A 22,198-nucleotide genomic window follows, 5' to 3' on the forward strand; every position below is an offset into this window, starting at 1 on the left:
AGTTCATCTCATTTATGACCTGCTAAATAAAAATGCAATAAACAGCTGATCTAAAGTCTCAGGATATTATTTAATATCTTCCAGTGGAAATTGGAGATTTTTTTTTTAAAGAAGAGCCTACACAGATAGAGCTCAAATTTAATGGAAAAAATATTAATTTCAGATTTCCCTGTTTCTGACAAACAGATAAATTGAAAAATTTCTCTATGTTGTATTTAGGAAAAATACATACAAAATATTATTCTTAAAACACATAATTTTGGGATGGAAATTATTTTGTTTGCCATAGAGGGAATAACTTGAAGACCAGTCAATTTGTACTTAGAAACTAGAAAATGAGCCTTCAGTTATTAATTAATGTTTTTGACTTTGTACATGCCAATTGAAAACATGGCCATAATGAAGTTGGTAGCAAAGCTACCAATGAAAGCAAGACTTCACCCTGCAAATAGTCAAAGTAGTCAAGGGAGCTACTGCTAGGACTGAGCACATGTCTAGGTCTTATGGTGATCTTGGTCATTGCTAGAATGAAAGTTTGTTTACTGTCTGATGAGCTCAGATAATTATACTGTTTCTGTGAATATAGTTTTGGGAGTTTTTATAGTTTTAGAAGTTTTTTTCTGCTTAAACCCTCTTAGGTAGACAAGAACCTAAACAATGGAACATCTGTTCTTTTCCACCAACTCTTCCATATGAAAGGATGCAAGATAATCATTGGGGTCTAAATATGAGTCCTTGTTACAGATAAAAACTATACAGGGACTAGCTATTAATATATATGTAAATATGCCTTCATTCATGCACAAATTCCTTTTAATATCAGCCTTACCCCAAAGTTAGCTAGAGCCTTTCTGACATTGTTAAATAGTAGGTTAACTTAAGTGTTTTAGGACCAGGTTTTCGAATAGTTATTTACATCTAAAAACCTTGCCATGTTTGAATCAATGGTAAACTGCTCTTCAATTTAAATTGCAAAAGGACTTTCAGTCTGCCCTTTGTATTTCACAGAGAGGATTGAGGATTGTGTCTCTGGTTTGAGCAGCAAAAGGCTGCTAAGTCAAAAATGGATGCTTGCTTGAAAGCAGTTTCCAGTTAGAATGAATTCAGAGGAAAATAGAGAAACTTGTGATGTCGTTAATTATGAATAACGTTGCATAGTAATAGTATCTCTTTCATGCATCTTTTATTAATATTTTTGTTGAATTATGTTTTTCAATAAAAACACTTTTCTTACTTTTTGAATCAAAGTAAAAAATTAAAAATATGTTTTCTTGAAATTTTTAGAGTTTATATAAAGGATTTCTGCTCCTTAGAACTTCTGAAACAGTTCAAGGAGAAAAACTTGAAGTAGCCTTGAAATATGTTTTACATTAGAAGTCTCTAAATCAAAAGGAGGTCAGTTGTGAGCTTACTGAACAGCAGTTTTATGGATGAAAGACTAAAAAATTAAGGAAAATACATACCCTCCTTGTAAATAATTTCATATTCCTAAATTACTGTGTCTCCATTTGTTATATCTCAAAGAATGAATTTGTTTACATAGACAAAATAAATGCAATATAATCAGATGATAAAAATGAAATTAAATATGAACTCTTCTACATTTATTAACTTTAAGTAGTGTAACTCAAATGATAAAAATATTCTTCTAGTCTTAGATTAAACATATATTTCTTGCTTCTAATTTTTGTTTTGTACAAATGCAGATTAAGTTTTGAAATTCTGTGCTCCCTTTGTAGACTGCAGAATAGATTTTGCTTCCACATTTTCAGTGCTGAAAAAGACTCCTTCCCCATTTTTTAAAAAAGCAGCTCTCTCAGTGGTTGCTAGGCTTTTGTGGTTCTAACTTGGCTAAATACTGCATCAAACAGCAGAGCATATAAACAATTGCAAAGCACTGCCTGTAAATTCTTTTTCAGCTGGCTGGGCAGGGATTTCTCATTTCATACATCTTTCACAACTTGTTACAGTGATTCCACAAAGTCATCAGGAGGCTTAAAACAGTTAATGGAAAAGAGAAACTTCCTTTTGGTTTGGGATACTTTTTTCCGCTCCTTTTAGCTCTACAGTTTGCTCTGCTCTGTGTCTACCTCTGTTGGTAAAGCTTCAAGAGAGTGTTTAGGGCAGTTGTATTTACTGGAAATCTTCCCAGGCTGCTTCTTAGTAGCAAGTGGTTACAGCAAGAGCAGCAGCAAGTTGGAGTAGCTTGATCGCTGTAAAGGGAAAAGAGCCCAAAGAGGATTTGATTCTGACAAGAACATTAGGTGACTGTTTTGGACAACTAACTCCAAACCTGCCTCCACAGCCTGCGACAACCAAACTTTCCATTGTGGAATGAGGGCTTGCCTCCAAATAGTGGTTTGTTTTTACAGAGTTGGTAAAGAACAGAGCTAAGTCATATAGTGTATGTCTTCTCATAGAAAACATGGAATTTGTTGGAAATCAAAGACATTTTACGTCTTGCAGGAGGCACAGCATTAAACCCATTAACTCTCCCATGCATTCTGGTATGTCTTCCACTCGCTGTTCCATAGTGCTTTCTATTTCAGCTTTACTAAAAATTTCATTTAGCAGTTTATGGAGTGTATTTTAATATTGTTAAGGTTTTTTTGTAAGTAAGTTATAAACAGGCAGCTGAATATCTGTCTTACTACAGAAAGGATATACAGCATTAGGAATTCCAGCATTTCTTACCATCCAGATCTGTGAAAATGTTGTGTACTCTAAGGAATAAAGCAGGATTTTGCTGTATGTAAAGAAACATTAAATTCCTTAAAGCTGGAATACAAAAGTTAGTGATTACAAATTTGACCTAAATTATGCCGCATAAAAGTGGAATGGTTTCACTGAAATCAATGGGCTTTTTTGGCATTATACTACTGTAAATGAATTCAATATTTCTAGATAGGCAGTTAACTTGGAGCCATTTTCTTCATAAAAGAAAAAAAGAAGTGTGAGACTTGGTTCTATACTGCAGTGCTACCTTTTTTCTTTCCAAGACCTAGTATAAAGTGGCACTAACTTTGCAATCTCAGTTCAGCCAAGGGCCTCTTGTTATTAGCATGGCACAACCATGGTGAGATGGATGCCTCTTCAATCATTACAGGACTTTGAATAGGTCCCTTGTAGCTACTGATAGTGGCTGAAGTGTTGAATGAGTTTTATTTATGTCATAGGATCATTCCAAGATGTTCCTGCAAACTTGTGATATCTCTGTATACTTAGAGATTGTACAGTAATGCAATCATGACACAGTAGCTAGCACTGTGGTTCCAGCAGTATCTATTTTACATTCCCTCTTTCTCAAGCTAGTACACTAGATCATCTCCCTGTGGATAATAAATGGCTGATAAATTGTTATAAATTGCTCTAAAGGCTACTGGATTGCTTACAAACAGGGACAATCTTTAGTATCCTCTGACTGTGTATTTATAATTGTGAAACATACAGAGCAGTAAAATTTTGCATGACCTGCTATCAGCTAATAGTTGATCCTTTATTAAACCTCCAAATGACATGTTCTTTGAATATGAGATGTTACCATATTATACTTTATTACGTACAAAAAAAGCAAGAGAATTTTTTTTTCCCTTTCAGTCTAACATTTTATCATTGTAATTGCTTTTATTTTTATTTTTATCTCTCTGGAGAATCTTGGGTTTTAACTTGAAATGTTTAAAATCAAGTGGTTTAATTTAGTTGATGAGTAAGATCACTGAGCTTCTCTCCTAGATTTTATTCATGAATGTTCACATCCAATGTGAATTACTTTGATTTACTTGTTGGAGTTTCAAGAAGTGCATCACTTTGATGTTCAGCACTAGTAAGTTACTGCCTAACTGAACCCATCTGACAGATATTAATTTGTAAAACAATGACATACCAGTTCTAAATTCAGGAGTACTGATGCTAATGTGTCTTTATCTCATCTGTTCTTATTGCCAAAATAATTAAGTTTAAAATAACAATCCATTGAATATAACATATATACCTTAGTATCAAAGCTAGCTATTCTGCAGGACAAGTCATCTTTATGACTGACTGTATAATTCTGTGATTTATTTTATATATGTATCTGTATGAATCTTTTATAAAAAAACATAATTAATTTGCACCATTTAGAGATGTACATTGTTTAAATTCTATCCTTATGTACAGATTTGTTAGGACGATCTGTATGGAATACAGTTAAAGCCAGGAATAGGATGCTCAGAGTTTGTATGCTGCAGAAATTTGCCAGAATTTAAAAAAAAATCACTGTAGAATTCATGAATTTATTTTGGCAACTTATTTTACAGCAGTTAATTAGTTATATAAATGAGGCAGAATTATTGTGAAAAATCCCATTAAAAAGTTCAATTAAAAACTTAAATTATAAGTTTAATCAGAATCTTCAACAACACAAAACCTGATTTGCATATAGTTTCATTGAAAAATGCTTTATGCAAGATGAACATTGCACTTTCATGCAGTCTCAGCTCTATTAGTTATTTCTGCTGCATAAATAATCATATATCATTTTATTGATGGCAATTTTGTCTGCAGCTGCAGTTCCTTTAAAAAGGTCAGTAGCTCTGCATCATCATACTGAGAATTCAGTAGGTTTCTCTTTTTTGTATGTGAGCAGTATCTGAATCAACACAAATTAGGAAATGCAGAGAACATTCCAAAGGAAAGCTGTCCGTACCCAACTATTTCCAGTTTAGTTCTACTGAATTGTTGGCCTGCCATCATAAAAATCACATTACGACATTAATAACAAGTTTCAGAAAAACTTTCATGTTTGACTAAAAGCACATAAATCTCAAAGAGTATCAACCGTAATACAGACTGATGGGAGAGCTTAGTCAGAGTTAGGCTAACAATATAATAGAATTGAGACCTCCCAAGAAAAATTATGTTATTGACTGTAGAGGAAAATTATATTAAAAAACTGCACCTCCCTTGATGCCTCCTTCTGTTTGTCTAGAAGGAGGTACGGGGTCCATGCAAGAGAGCATTCAAACCCAAAATGGTTGAATGACATTGGCTAAACTCTGCAAGTAAAGCAGCTTTTAGCACAAAAGAATCTTCGGAATGATCAGTGAATACAACCTGCTCTTCTGATAAAATGTTTGTCCTGTAGATTCACATCCTCAAATTTAGGTGTGAGTTTTTTGATCTTCCTTCTCATGCAGCATCCTCAAGCTTAATGTTGAGATCTCAGTTACGTAAATGTAAGTTTCTCAACAGTGAGTTGACGGAGGTCTTGTTACACACATTGCTGTACATGACTTTTTGGCTATACTTGTTATAAGAAAGTGTTCTATTTAAGAAAAGCATTTGACTAATAATGATTTGTGAACAGAAAAAGCATAATGCAATAAGTGAAAAAAAAAGTACATCTGTATGTTGGTACTTATATGAGAAGTGTCTTATTTCAGGATGAAAAATTGTTTGCTCTACAGTCATTGTGGTTTTGTGTGGCAGAACTCACTGCACTCATTCTCCACGGCAAAGTCATCAATGAACAGTGGTCACTACAGGCTCCATTTTTTATACAGCCCTCTGTCCCATCATTCAAATAATTCCACAACTCCCATAGATATGTTGCTGAGCAGGAGAGAGAATATCACTCTCATGTCTTTTCATCTGGCAGCAATGCAGAAGGCTTGGTTGATCAACATCTGTAATGAAGGTTATAAGATATAACACAGATATTTGGATCAAAGGATAATTTCTCTCTTTTATGTAACTGCAGAGCCTCACATATCACTAGATTGTTCTCTGCACTTGCTGTAAAAAATTCTCCCCATTAGAGCTAAGAACTTTGCAACCATTGCCTTCAAATTATAAGATGATCTATACCACCACCACCTCTGTGCAGTTCCCTGACCTGAAGCTGCTTATTTTTACTCAGCTCCAGCTGCAGATTTATGGCCATGGTATTACATTTTCTCTCAAGGGGATAATGCATTTTTCATATCAAACAGAATTTGTTTTGAATGCAACATTACGTCACCACTTACTATACTTCAGAAAGTGTAGTGCTCAGCTCAAAATATGAACTTATCTCTATGTATTCATTGAATAGCCTGGAGCTGTAGTATGGGTGGAAGCAGGTGCAGGTTCCTCTGAAATGGGTCTCAAATAGAACCGGTATGTCCATATTGTGTTTGTGCTCAGTTGTGCCTTCGGGTGACCTCTGACTGGCACATAAGGTGGAGGATAGAGACTCGACCTCAAAATCTTTCTTTACAGCTATGTCTATAAAGGTACCTGGATGCTATGATATGGAATCTATAGACATTAAAGGATGGCTGGAGAGCCCTCAACACCTTAGTATCTGAAGAAGATTGTGCATTACCCTGTGACCCTGACTTAGAACCTGCCTCTGTAGGTGTATAGTTGTGGAGTCTGAAATTAGTACTGTGCAGTTTTGCATTATTGTGGTGTTACCCCATAAAGGAAAAGAATGTCTAGAAATACAGATATAGCAAAGGATTCTGGGAAAAGGGCATAACTGAAGGTCCACGAGGTGGTGTCAGAAAATCTAGAAATCTATTTTAACCTACCCAAGTGGCAGCGTTACACTCCTTTAGGAAAAGGATGAAATCCATTAGGAGAAATCAAACACAACACAGCTATTGATGTATGGCCAGTATCATACACCAGAAATAATCTTATCTGTCCAAAAAATGGGACATAACAGGGCTACTCAACTATAGTTCCTGTTCAAGGTTCAGCATGCATGAGGAATGGATGGGATACTTTTCACAGCTAAGCTTTAACTTAGCTCATTCCATAGGAGCAGATAACCAAGAGAAGAATTCTGATTATATCATGTGCCTGGAAGAAACATGGCCCTTTCCAAAGTAGCAGAGTGTTAAAAGTCTTTAAGAGCAATAGCACATGCACAGAATCCTATTCAAAGTTAACGAGCTCTTCTTCTTGATTTATATATACTTTTGAAAAGAACTGAAGTGTGAGTACTATAACATGAACTGCTTGCTTGCCAAACATGATTTAAAAAAGAAAAATAATAGAAAAATAGCAATGGTAGCTCTTTTTTTAATTGCAAAGCTCAAAAACAATGCAAAAATTAAAATTATTTAAAAACTATTTTCCTATATCTCTCACATGTGTAACAGCTTATTCTTTTACATGTCATGTTGTTTAAAACAGAGATGCCAAAAGGGAGTTTCCTACTGCTTATCATCCTCTTTTCACCAGACATTCCTGCTTCCCTTCACCTCCCCATCTCTGTTTGGAGGCAGGATTCAATCAAATATTTAATTTAGAATACACCATTTGCCCTCATGAATATCATTTTCCCACAGCATATTACTTTTTTCTCTGGATTTAACTCCAGCAAGCTCTGCCTTTTATTGCTTTCAGTTTGACACCTAGTGTATCAGCATCACCCTGCTTTTTTATAGGAGGAGGATATGAATTGGTCTTGGTGTCATCTTACCTGTCTTATTCCCAGCCCTGAAAGGCTGTAAAAAATATGTGAATTTTACTGCATCTATAAACTGATAGCCAGAGAAAACACCTGAACACAGCCTGTCCCCAGTATAGAAAGCTCCGTGTCCTACAGATCTCTTGTTGGAGACACTGACAACTGGCCCATGTGTGTGTCTTTGTCCTTAGGTGCTGAGCAGTGTCAGGAGCTGCTTGTCTGTGTGTCAGTTGGCTGTCGTGGAGACAACATGAATGATAAGCACACAGAACATTGTATTTGACACCTTGGAGATGATAGTTTAATAATATGCCTTTTCAGAGTGAGTGTTGGAGGTGAGAATGAACACACAGCACTAAGTCCTGTCGCTGTCTTTCCTTTGGTTACATTCTTTCCTTTTAGTAGTACTTAACTCATGCGGTACCACTTACACTGAACAGCCCACCTCTGCCATACCCTGGACATCATGCCAGTTTTCAGTCAGGTACATTATGATAGTCACCTGCTGCGGTGAATTACTTCCAAATACACCTTTATGTGTCAGGTTTTGCTACACAGTTTCAGATGTCATCAGCCTTTTGTGATTAGGCACTGCGGTAATGAGACAGATAAAAGGCAGAGTACAGCATTCAAAGGATAATGAAAAGAGTGAAATACAGAATATAGATTTCGTAAAAGGAGTAAGGCAGTTGCTGTTATGATAGAAGGAATATACTGACAGGCAAAATAGAGATGAACCTCTTAATGTTTCAACTCTAGTGGAGCTGAATAGTCATGATTGCTAGTATTCTGTTAACTTACCTCTTACTGAGAATAGATGCACTTAGTACTCCTGCTTGTGTCCATTCACAGAAGTGTTAGTGTGTGGAGGGGGAGCTTCTGAAAAATGCATACCCAGAAATAATGCAGAGTTTTTTACACAATAATCTGTGTACCAGAATGTATCAGGGACATATTTACCATGAAGGTAACGAGACAAAAATATCTGTGACAAAATTTCAAACCAGGAATAAATTCAGGAGAAACAAAGAATTGAAAACTCTGTAAATTGAAACTAATGAAACATTTGATGAGCTGTAAAAAAAAATAGAATTTGCTCAGTGAGCACGTTTAGCTGAGGTGAAACTAGAGATGCTCTTTTCAAGCAATTGGTTAAGGATATGTGAGAAATGAACACACGAGTTTACTCAGAAATGTGCTACTTAGGATAGATGAAAAAGAGATAGAAAAGAATCTCTGGAGAGAAACATAATGCCTACTTCAGGCATCGGTTTAGGTGTTAGAGAAAATGGTTAGCTATGAAAGTTGAGAAAAGGAGAATTAAACTGCAAATTACTGTTCTCTGAATAGATACTGCTGAGCAACCGTAAACATCTCAAACAAAAAAATCCGAAGTATAAAACTAAAAGTTTCTATAGGAAGACAGATGTGTAAAGTTGGAGTTCTGGAGTTTAGTCTGGTGTAACCAACTTCCTGACTGGCCAAGGGACCTCTTCAGTCTTTCTGGGGCTCTCTTTCTGCATTGATGGTGAAAGGACAGTAAACTTTGTCTGGAGTGCAAGTCTCTGGCTAGTGCTCATACAATGTTTTGAAAATTTTCTATGTTCCTACAGTTAATTCTCAAACATGGTAAATGATGTATCAGGTTGACTTGGCTCTCACTGGAGATACTTGGTGGTCAGTGGTGATAAAGGACACCATATTGACAGGAGCTACTCTATGCCATTGGTCACAGAAATAGCAGAATCAGGTGTTTCTGCATTGGTTTGTGGTTGTACAAATTTATACAGTCTTGAGAGAAAATTATTAAGGAAAATAGTTTAGAAATGAGGGGTGGTATGATGCTGCCAAATGCACTGAATTTTTTAGTTTATTATATGATGGATTCCTCGACACGTCAAAGATTTAAAAAAAAGAAATAAAAAATCACTGAGCTTGAACCTATAAATCTTACCTGTACACATAGTCTTTAGTAATACCAGCAGCCACACTGGCTTTTCCTGAAAGTAAGTACAACTGATAGTAGAGTGTGAGAGCTGTCAGTGCATTATCAGACTCTGCTGAAATCTTCTAATATATTGGTAGATTTTTTAGTATATTGAAAAAACAAGTGGGGATTTTAAGTCCTTGGAATCTACGTCCATTGAGTTGAAAGGAGAAAATAAGACAAAGGCTATAGCTGAGAAACATTCTCAAGATATTATAAGTCAAGATCCTACGTATCTGAAAACTATTCCTAATCACTTCACTCTCCCATGACAATACATTACATGTTTAGACTAACTCTTCTGATTAGGGATGATCAGTAAATTTCTTTCATAATTTTCTTTAAAGAAAATTTGAGTTTCAATCCTTTCTTTAAATATACAATGTGATAAAAACCAGAAGCTAGAAGCAGAGTTAAACTGTAGTTTGATATTGTCCAGCTTTTGAAAAGGAATTTCCCTTTTTTCACAGAAAATCTGAAAAAATATATTTCAAAATTCTATGATACTGGAATAATTTTGGAAATTTCCTGGGTCAAATAATTTACATTTTTGGGACAGCTTTTTTTTCCTTTTAATGCAACCTTCTTAGTATCTTTTCTTCTCTTTCTGTTCTGTATTTTTTTCTTTTACTCTAATTCAGGGAGCTTGATATTCCAAGTTCATTGTTGTAAAGTAGTTTCTTTAATAACAGCTGCTGTTGCATTGTATAGTTTATTGTATGCTTTCCTTCCACCAGTATAGAATGAAGAACTGTATAGCTAAAACAGAACAAAATAATACATTAAAAATAAAAAGCTCTGGTAAAACAGGGTGGAGGCATAGCTTTTGAAGTTAAGTAAAGCTGACAACATTCATTCACAAAGTTCAAATGGCAAATGAAAAACATCTACAGTGAAACAAAAGGAAGAGACCCATCTTTCATACATAATTGGAATACCTGAAGGTGCAATGTTCAGACAAGAGGCAATAAAACAAAAATGACAAATGTAAGGGATATTACTCATGACTTTACATCACCAGATGAAGAAATAATAGGAAGAGGAGAGAAAACTAATTCATGGACAAATTTAGTTCCATATTTCCACATGTATACATGATGCTGAATTTTGCTGATTAAGGTGGTGATGTCATGCTTACTATTTTGCTTTCTTTTATTTGCTATAGTGGTGACTTTGTGGTACAACCTACCTGTTAAGCTTTGAGCTTCAGTTCTTTTCAAAAGTATATATAAATCAAGCAGAATATTCTAAGCATACATATGACATTAGATACGGACTTCAGATCTTACTGAGAAATGACATGCCATAACTGATTGTGAAGCAAAGCAATGCATTTGTTTCTGAATTTGGGGCCTTTATCCCTGTACCCTTAACATTGCCATGCCTGTCCAATGTCCATAACAAAGGAATGAAGCTGTGAAGCTTCCTTTCTTACAAAGGGTTACCAGCCACCAAGGCTTATAATTTCAAAAGAATATAGTTTTCATTTCCTCATTTTCAAGTGTCTGTATTTGGCCTTTGGGGAGTTGAGTCTTAGAGGTGTTGAACCTGCCACACTGGGTAGCACAGGAGCACAGAGTTGTTCTTCTGAGGAGAGCTTAGACTAAGTCTAAACAATTCAGAGCAGTGTAGGAGAGCGGGAAGGTACAAATGAGCCTCCCACAGTTTTCCAACTGTTGTGCTGATGTTGCTGGCTCAGAGCCCTCTGTGCTGAGTACTGGGGATGGTGGGATTTACGTAAACATGGGTCTGCACCACAAAGGGCTCTCCATGCAATTGAGGAGGACTGCAGGGGCTGTTTTGTAAGGGCCTCTCCACACAGCTGTAATTGGGAATTTAAACAAAAAAAACAGTTCCTGTTATCATTGCACATTATATATCCTGCCAGTTTTTCATGGAAGCATAAAAGAAACAGCTCAATGTCTGTCTAACATGTACTTTTTTGGAAATGCTTGTGCTATTACTACTGCCCAGTGGATGATGCCATCTGATTGAAAGCATATAAAAGGTTTAAATGCAAGAGCAAAATGTTAGACGAGACAGACTCTCTAATTGAATAGGTGAATGTAATATTTTAATATTTTTAAATATTAATAAAGAGTGGGGGCAAGGATAAAAGGACAAAGGAAACATTCAGTCTGGATAAAACTCAACCAAGAACGGGTGAAAAAACAGTACTCATGAGCCATATGAGCTATCAAAACAGGAGACAGGCCAGCTGCCTCTTGGGACTAGAGTCTTACAACTTGTCACTGGAAAAGAAAAGAGATTAACTTTGCCTTTCACCGTATTCAGAATACATCCACACGTGGTGGTCTAGCTGGTGGAGGACACGGATATATGGAAGATCTGCCTTAATTTCTCCTTTCTTTTCAACACAGAATCAGGTTGGACAATTTTTAAAGTCTGTCTTTCTTCATTTAGTTAATGTGATGAAATTTTGTCATACAAATTGCACCTGAAGACCTGATTTGAGCTCAGATGTGCTTAAATTACTTACAACCAAACTGATTTTTTCTGTCAGTCAGGAATATTTTATAATTGGTAGCCGATTCATATTTTTAGTAAATATCAAGTAGAATCAGAACTTTTTCCCTTCAGAGATAAGTCCAATGTGTCTTTGATATTTCTGATTGCAGAATTTCTGTTGTTAATTAGTAGACAAATTCACACATCATCACTCTGTTAGCCTGCCACTGAATCTTAATGGGATCCATCTAGTAATTCATGATAAAGTACCAGATGAATACAGGTATACAAGTATGGAGATGCTTTCACAGGTGTCTGGATTTTATTTAGCTTGTATCCTCGTGTTTCTGTATATTATGAATTGTATACAGGTTAGTTTTACTGTTCCTTGTCCCTTAGAGGGGATATGCTTTAATAGCACAGTAATCAGACTATATCACAGCAGCCATCATCTGCAGACTCTCCCCCGTAAAAACACTGTGTCTATCAGTCTGGATGTTGACGTTACATCCTGTATGACTACTGGCCTGCAGGCCTGCCTTCAGTGCTTGTTCAGGATTAGATATAGCATTATTACAAATGCTTGAGAAGCATCATATCTCACATATATTTTGTCTGCCAGAAATAGTCATAATTTCCACCCTGATGAGGTGGGCAGAGATTAATCCTTGCAGAGAACATTCTGGCTAATATATAAATCTGTCAACAAAGCATGTAGGAATATACTTTTTGTGTTTTGATGTAATTTTCATAATCAAAACCAGATTTCAGACACCAAAGAATATTTACACGTAGATGTCCAGTTCAAAAGCCAAAAGTGATCCATGCTCATATATATTATCTTCTGAAGATTTGGTGTGCATGGACTGCAAAATTTGCATGATAACCTTTAGGCAAGATAATACTTGACTTGGTTGAAAAGCTGGTGTAAAGCTCTTCAGAATAATTTTTGATGGTAAGGGAGAAGCTATGTAAGGTGGATTGCAGTCACTTGTGAATAAAAGATGGAAATAGCTCAAGAGCTGGATTTGATCTTAGCTCTTAGAAAGCTGACAATAAATGAGGCCCAGCCAAATTTGTGATGTATTACAAGGATACATTTAGTTACAGTTGTCAGTAAGGAGAAGTGAAGTAAAATGAAGTTTAATTTACCAAGTGTTTTCACTCTAAGATCTGTGCTAAGAAGTCCTTAACAAGTAGCCTTAATTGAGAGAGTCCTGAGAATTTTCAGAAATTTTGTCTCTTTCTGAGAAGAGCAAGTCTGCAGCCTCCTTAACTTCCTCTGGTTTTCTAGATTTTATAATAAATTGAACACATATTCTTAAGGGTACAGCCATTGTGAATTTATTATTCTACTGTCAACTGCTGTCTTTAAAAAATGATGATAGTTTCAAATTTTTGTGGTGAACTTAACTGCATTTGAGGGTAGGTGTTTGTAAGAATCAAACATTTTTCTCTTAAAAGAAAGTCAAATTTATTGCACAGTCCTTATGACTCCCAAAAAGACATTCTTCAAGAGAAAAATACAGTATGTTTTGAAGATTTGCTCTAAAAATATTGGCTGTATATTTTTCAGTGTTTAGTACAATGGGATTATGATTGAAGCCACCCCACCCATTTTTCCCCAAAGATATAAAGAGAGAATGTTTGTATTTTCCAGATACTATTTTTATATTTTTCTTTCTGACTGTCTCTTTCTATATATATGTATTTAAAGAATAGATTTGAGGGGTCAGGGGGTCAGGCAGTTGAATTATCTGGAAGCTATTCTCTCCTTTTTAGAATTAAGTGCTATGACCAGAACAATGAAAATAAGGAGGAAGCAATTACTAGTATTTGCTTCTCTTCTGCATTAAAACAGATGTATTTAAACAAGCCCAGTACAGTGCAGTGGGGATGCTCTAGTTTGATCTGCAAAAGATATACCAGTTTGAGTACTAGAAGGCTGTAGATCCATTTTAGCATGCCTCCACCTATGCTGATTTACCAGCTTTCTCACCAGAGCTAATGAACTGAGACGATGCTATGCTAACAGGGAGTCATTACTTCCAGTATCCAGCCAAATTTATTTAACTTTACCCTGAGCATATCTATGCAGTGCTGTGTAGTATAGACCTTTAGTGAAGCATATATTATGTGCTTTATTGAACTAACACAGAAAAGAGAGGGGGAAAAAAAACCTTCTGCCTGCACCTGTTATAAAATTTTTGCTCTGTGCTTTTATAAATGCAAAATAGCTCCTTGAGAGCACAGGAATTACTTGAAAAAAATTGGCTTTTTGGTATAATATATAAGCAAGCAGAAAAAAAAGCTTGCTTTTTTTTGACAAAATCTGTTAAGAACCTGTCACATATTTTGAAAGAAAATGAAAAAATAAATCACTGATTTCCTGACATACCTTCCCTTCCTGGCATCAGGAAGGCCAAGGCACAGCTGGAGGTGAACTTGGCAAGGGATGCAAAGAATAATAAGAAGGACTTCTATAGGTATGTCAGCCAGAAAAGTAAGGTCAAAGAAAACGTACCCCCTCTGATGAGCAAGACTGGCAGACTGGTAACAATGGATAAGGAGAAGGCTGAGGTACTCAAAAACATCTTTGCTTCAAGTCTTCACTGGCAGTCTTTCTGACCACAATTCTCAAGTGGATGGACCGCAAGATGGGGACTTAGAGAAGCAAAGTCCCTCCCGCTGTCAGAGAAGATCAGGTGCATGACCACTTGAGAAACATGAATATGCACAGGGCATGATGAGATGCATCCCAGAGTTCTGTTTGAATTGGCTGATGTAGTTTACAAGCCACTCTCCATGATATTTGAACAGTCCGGGCAGTCAGGTGAAGTCCCTGGTGACTGGAAAAAGGGAAAAATTGCACCCATTTTTAAAAAGGGTAGCAAGAAGGACCCTGGGAACTACTGACCCCTCAGCCTCACCTCTGTGCCTGGGAAGATCCTGGAATATTTCCTCCCAGAAGCTATGCTAAGGCACATGGAGGACAGGGAGGTGATTTGAGACAGCCACCATGGCTTTACTAAGGGCAAGTCCTGCCTGACCAACCTAGTGGCCTGCTTGATGGAGTGACCACATCAGTGGAGAAGGAAGAACTACCAATGTCATCTAGGGGCACTTCTGTAAGGCCTTTGGCACAGTCCCCCACAACATCCTTCTCTCCAAATTGGAAAGATATGGATTCAATGGGTGGACCATTCAGTAAATGAGGAATTGGCGGGATGGTTGCATCCAGAGGGTAGTGGTCAATGGCTCAATGTCCAGATGGAGACTGGTGATTAGCATTGTCCCTCAGGGGTCTGTACTGGGACAAGTAGTCTTTAGTATCTTTCAATGACATAGACAGTGGGATCGAGTGCACCCTCAGCAAGTTTGCAGATGACACCAAGCTCAGAGGTGCAGTTGACACACCTGAGGGATGGGATGCCATCCAGAGGGACCTGAACAAGCTTGAGGAATGGGCCTATGTGAACTTCATGAGGTTCAACAAGGCCAAGTGCAGGGTCCTGCACCTGGATCGGGGCAACCTCCAGTGTCAATACAGGCTGAGGGATGAAGGGATTGAGAGCAGCCCTGCTGAGAAGGACTTGGGGGTACTGGTGGATGAAAAGCTGGACATGAGCCTGCAATGTGTGCTTGTAGCCCAGAAAGCCAATGGTATCTTGGGCTGTGTCCAAAGAAGCATGGCCAGCAGGTCAAGGGAGGTGACTCTGCCCCTCTACTCTGTTCTGGTGAGACCCACCTGGAGTCCTGCGTCCAGCTCTGGAGTCCTCAACACAGGAAAGACGTGAACCTGTTGGAGTGGGTTGAGAGGAGGGTGTCATGTCCCGAAGCTGGGACCACTCAGGTTCGTGGATTTCCATTGTGAGAATTTAGATGAAGCAACACCAGTGGAGTCCAAACAACAATTAACACTTAGTTTTTAAACTAGCTTTGCTGAAGTATAAGTAAACTTACGAATGCGAACTTTGCATCATGTCTTCAAGCCGCCATTTGGAAAAAGTGAAGTTGTGAGAGAGAGAGGGGAGAAAAGGAAAAGAGAGAGAGAGAGAGAGATGTCACCAGTCCCAGGTCCAACACTGGTCCAGCTGATGAAGGGCAGGTGGGGGTCCAGGTCCTGGGGTGCCCCCAGATGGCCCTTCCCCTGGGTTTATATAGGTGGCCAGTCTCCTGCCCCAGCTCACCTTCTCACTCTTCATGTAAATTGTCATGTGCATTTCTTCTTTCTGGAACTTTTCAGAAGTTAGTGGGGGGGACGGGACACACGACTCAGTGGGGTAAGGAAGTTGGTTCAGAAAAGCGCTGCCTTCCCTCCACAGGGCCCTCTTTTCCAACAGCAATTTGTTCTTTGCAACAGTCTCCAGCGAGTGTTTGAGACAGTTCCTAGTAGTCTGGGTCTCTACAGAGGGCCACAAATATCATGAGAGGGATGGAACACCTCTCCCCTGAGGACACGCTGAGAGAGTTGGGATTGTTCAGCCTCGAGAAGAGAAGGCTCTGGGGAGACCTTATTGCAGCCTTCCAGTACTTAAAGGGGGCTTATAAGAAAGATGGGGACAAACACTTTAGCAGGGCCTGTAGTGGTAGGACAAGGGGTAATGGTTTTAAACTGAAAGAGGGTAGATTTAGACTAGATAGAAGGAAGAAATTTTTCACAGTGAAGGTGGTGAAACACTGGCACAGGTTGCCCAGAGAGGTGGTAGATGCCCCATCCCTGGCAACGTTCAAGGTCAGGTTGGACGGGGCTCTAAGCAAGCTGATCTAGTTGAAGACGTCCCTGCTCATTGTGGGGGGGTTGGACTAGATGACCTTTAAAGGTCCCTTCCAACACAAAGATTCTATGATTCTATGATTTGTTTTCGTCAGAAGACTACATAATCAACTTATTCTCAAGGTCAATTGGATATGTGCACAGAAAATAACCTAAAAAATAATAATACCTTCCCCTGTAGTTTTTACTGTCTCCCCTACCAGCAAGTCAAAATTTACATGTCTGTTAAAAAAGAGTAAATTTATCTCAATTTATGTCATAAGTTGCTGTGTAACTAGGTACTACTCTGGAAAATAGTTTAAAAAAATGACTACTCTGGAACTTTTCAGGAAGCTTACTATATTATAGAATATCTTTTACTAATTAGGAGATTTTTACTTTTTTTTCTTTTTTTTCAGGAATAATCAGACTAATTGGATTACTTTTGCAGGAATAACCAGATAAATTGCATTAACCAGATAAACCGATAAAAGGCAGTCCCAGGCTTTCCTGGAGATTTCCTACTGACACCTCTATTGTCATTGATATCTTCCTCCTCCCCAATTGTTTGATGTGGAAGTGTTTCTCAAATTGTGTTGTGAAGTGACAGCAGATTGTAATTTGGGTGTTATATGATAAACCATCTTGACCACTCTTGCTCTAGGATACAGGGAAAAGTAGGGGTCTGTTTCCCTTGCTCCTCAATGTCACCCACCTACCACTGGTGGCCTTAAAGAATGTCAATCAGCTCTTCCCCATTCATCCCCTTCTGTTCATCCCCCCTTCACTACCATAACAGGACTTGTTCTCCACCTCTGACTTGTTCTCCTTCTCTCTGCCTAAGAGACGGAAGAATGTTCTTTTGTTTTTTCACTCCTACATAATGAAACTCATTACAGTTAAGTGAGACTGAAAGAGAGAAGGAGTTATGACTGCCTCTTGGAGTTCTACATTCCTGGACAGTGTAAGAAAATTTTAAACCATTTGGTGATAAAACCTATCACAGACCACAGATATAATATGCTTTCAATGAGAAGCACTGTTAAGTTAGTGGGCTGCTTTATTGTGCACTAAAGCTTTAACACTCTGTTTGTTAAGGCTAACAGCAATACTCCCAGTACGTTCAGTGGTGCACACCTCTCTGAAGTGACTTTAGGTGTGGTTCCTTGGAAAGGCACGTAAAACAATTCTCTCCTGGGTATATTTTATTGTATATCTACTGATGTAACTTCAAAGGTAGGAAAAAACTGGGGAATGATAGATAGGACTACACCAAAGTATAGTTTTAAATTTTTACAACTTCCTGCTTCCATTTGAAATACTATGCAAAAACCTAAGACACTACTTACAGAATAAGATATAAGCCCCTTTTGTTCGTTCTTTGTTTTCTCAAAAGCATTTCCATTATCCCTTCACCTATGTGTTCACCCTCTATTTCACATATTTCCTGCCAGGATGGGGCTTTTCACAACAAAATCTGTTTCAAGGAGCAACACGATTTACTCTTACAGTACAACGTGAAAGATGATCTTCACATTTTCATATTCAACTCATGCTTGGACTGAATTAAGATTAGAGAAGGAGAATGAACACATAGTAATATTTGGTTTCATTCATAATAGTATGATGGGATAGATGAGAGTGGTTAAGGTTTGAAACCCATAACAGAATAGCGTGTTAAGTAGTGTTCTTATTGTCTCAGACCCACGTTGAGATTGTTGGTTGTTTGGGGACTGCAATTTTTTTCTCTGCTCTGTGACAGAGTCATTATATTGTTATTTAGCTTAATAATAAATTTCAGAATTTAAATATAATAAAAACTTTGTGCACATTATGAGCTACATAGCCATCTTTATTTACTGAGTTCTGGGTCTATGGCATTGTATGTCGGATACTGCCTGCAACTTACATATCACTTCTTTCTTTTTTTTAATTTGAACCCTTCAGAAGTACAAAGAACTTTTAGCAGAGCTTCACTGAAAGCTCTTTGGCCAGAGGGATTCTTTCACTGCCACATATTACATCCTTCAAGAGAAATATAACCCTGTCATTGCAATTTGTCTTACGTATATTTGTGTGTCTCCTGTATCACTGTAGGCTTGTCTCTTAAATCTGTTGCCACTAAGTGCTGGTCTGGACCAAAACCCAGTTCTGCACACATGCTGTGCAAAAAAAGACTAGATAATAAGTAGTTTAGAAAGTGACATAAGATCTCCAGGTTAGTTTTCATGACTATCTTTTCCCCAGTCTTCATGGCCCTCCACAGTTTTTATGCAGTTATTGAAGGCCTACATTTGTTCTCCCTTCCCCATTCTCTTTCTTTTGTTCCTTATTCTTTTCTCATCCTCTTGTTTCACTGTTCTCTTCTTTTGACATCCCCTTTCACTCTGAAGTACCTGCAGATTCCTGATACCTCTTTGCCTCACTATGCTTTGAAATGAGCAATTACTTCTTCCTAACACTATGGAGAAAAAAACAAAACACATTTGGCTTTAAGACTAACTTGTGAGGATGTGGGTTAAGAAGCCAAGTGTATGACATCTTTGGACAAGACTGGAAAATTACTGAGTGCTTTCCTTGCACATTTGATCAATTGAGTACATATCCCTGGTTTAGAGACATATTCCACTTCTAACCTGCCTCTTCCTGCCCTATAAAATGCCACATTATAAAGTGTTTGACAAAAAGCAAACTACAAAGTTAGAAACTGGAGGATTCATGTCATCATGCTTAAGTTGCTTTAAAGTTAGGCATTTAGCTTCTGCTGTCTGTCTTCAGGCACCTGTTTTTCTTTGAATATCCCATCCTTAGATTGCCTCACGGAGAAATGAAACGAGCTGCTCCTGCAACTGGTTTTTATGTGAACAAACTAAGAGTCAGACATATTTGCTAGGAGTATTTCCCAGACTCTGAAATATAAGTTAGTGCTTTCCTCCCTAGCTTACTGACTCAAATCCAATTTGATATCTGTTTCTGTGCATCACATTGTTTACACTATTTGCTGGCAGGTAATGGGATTATTTAGATAAGCAAATGTGTTTTATGCAAGTTTCCTGTCAGTATGGCCATGTACATATGACAGGTACTAGACATGTGATTTTCTTTGGTTGAGATGAAAGGAGAAGCTGCACAAATAACTTCTCTCACCAAGCAAAAATGCAAAACAAAAATATTGTATTACAATATTTTAGAAACCTGTAGAAAAAATACTCTCAGAATGTTTTGGGTTTGTCAATTTTTGCCAAAGAAAACTTGCTTTGCTTTTGCTGAAACACCTGAGGAACCAGAGAGATGAAAATCCAGGTTAACTTCCATTTGCTCCTGCATGTTTTCATAGACCAAATGTTAGCTGGAAGGTCAAGCCTGGGAGGGAACAAGTAGATACCCAGAAATTTAAAAAGACAGAGAGATCCAGTGGGCAATTTTTGAGCCATTGTTTGAGAAATCAATGACAAGGCTATCAGAGGCTCAGAAGATGTTGTTGCCTTTATTTGGTAGTAACTTAGTTTCATCCATTGTTTATAAGATGGAAAAATGAAGGGAAGAGATAGTGAAAGTTACAGGGGATATACTAAAAGCTCCCTGAGAGGAAACCAGGAGGCAAATATACAGTGATAGTTTGGTTTACATAAGTGCTTGGTGCTTAAGAGAACACAGCTCTGAACAATCTGTGATTGGTGAAATGAGGAGGGAAGGTTTGGAGACTAATTTTGCTGATTTTTTTATATTCACTTTTTAATACTGAAAAAGTAATTTCAGGAAAAGGAAACAAGAATGATTCCATTAGAGAAGGACAAAGCAGGGGAAAAAGAAATGTGATGTCAAAGCAACAGACTTTTGATGTATTTTCTGTAGCTGAATTGCTGTAAGGGGAAGCTGAGGCAGTCTGTCAGCAAGACCTGAAGACACTGTGACAGCACTAGTGGCAATGATACATGAGAGAAACAGCTATGCCTGTTTAGAGAGTTTTTGTCTAATTCTGATATCATTCACATCAACATACGATAGAAATTGCTCCACAGGAGTCAGAGGAATTGCACAGCTTAAAATTGGTGTGGATAAAGTAAGATTTAGGACTGTGTCTCCCAGTTGAAAAACAATGTCCTGACTCAAATCTAAACCCCTGGAAGTGAATTTAAACAGGAATGATGGCTCACACTTAGTACCGTAGATGCTGCAGGGGTATTTGACACGTGGCTATACAATATCATTCTTCCTACTGTTGTCATGATGGCCTAACAGCTACCACAATTCCATTATGCATGGTATTGATAATTAATCAGGTTATGCTTTAGGAATTATGAAAGTTTTACTGATATTAGTATATCATATGTGGTGAGACTGCAGCTGGAGCAGGGTGGCTATGTAAATAACTGGAGCTGCTGCTCTTCAGAGTGTCATCTCTGACATTCTTGGGGCTGCGTGCGTAGCTGCTAGGGCACTTAGATATGAATGCCAGTGGAAGAGGAAATTACCCCAGACAGATCTGTAGGTTACAGGACAACAGCCCATCTGGGAATTAGAGACATTAATATTCTCTAATGTCATCATTATTACAGTGCTATCCTAGCTAATTTTTGCTGGAGGCACTAGTAGCAATTCTTATACTTAGGCTGCCTGCCTCTTCTTATTATAGACGGCAACCTTTATCTGTGTGTTTTCACCACCTCAACTGCTTGCAAAAGACATTTGAAATTCAGTAAGGTGTAAGCCCTCAGGCTACTAAAGGTTCACAACTAGAATCTGGGAATGTTCTGTAAAAGGTTTAGAGGTTTTCTGTTTGAAAAATGCCGATTCCCCTAAACTGAATCTTTCCTGATCCCAGAATTTGGACAGATGCAGAATGGAAGGTCTGGTCAAAATGACAGATAAAGACAGACATACACAAAATCACCAATATCCACAATGAAAATGAGACAGAAAACCACCTACCTGAGAACTGCCAGGCACTTAAAATACTTAGAATCCATCATATGGGAGGCTTAGATTGCAATTACTGCTCTAAATTAATAGCTTGAACCTGTACTTTTAATGTGCTATATCAGTGCCATAATGTCTGAGCTCTGAGGTTTGTGGTTATTCTTTCTCTCATTCATTACAAATGCAAAGTCTATCTTTGACATGCATTAAGCTTCTAGCAGTGTGGAAACTGCTAGGCAGCTGCAGTTCACTTTGTAGGTACAGAAATATTGGCAGGTATGAAAGAGGAAGTCAGGCCTACTGAGACCTGCAGAAAAGTTTGCCCTCACTAATAAATATACCGAATAACATAGAAGTGAACAATGCCATCCTCAGCAGAACCAGTTTAAAACTGTGACTCTAAAGTTGGAGATACTGCAGGACTAGAAGAACCACAATTTGTAATGCTTGTGGCATACTGATCCCCAGACTGGGTAGTCTGTTTTCAGCATAGATAGCATAGTTTCTTCTGTGACAAGATGTTTTCAAAACATCTTCATCTGAAAGATGAAGCTATTCTGTAACTCAATCACCAGCAGGGAAAAGTCTGTCAGTTCATAGATATGTTACTTGTAAACTGCAGATT

This window comes from Phaethon aethereus, assembly GCF_964289735.1.
Source record: "Phaethon aethereus genome assembly, chromosome: 10".
Taxonomy (NCBI): domain Eukaryota; kingdom Metazoa; phylum Chordata; class Aves; order Phaethontiformes; family Phaethontidae; genus Phaethon; species Phaethon aethereus.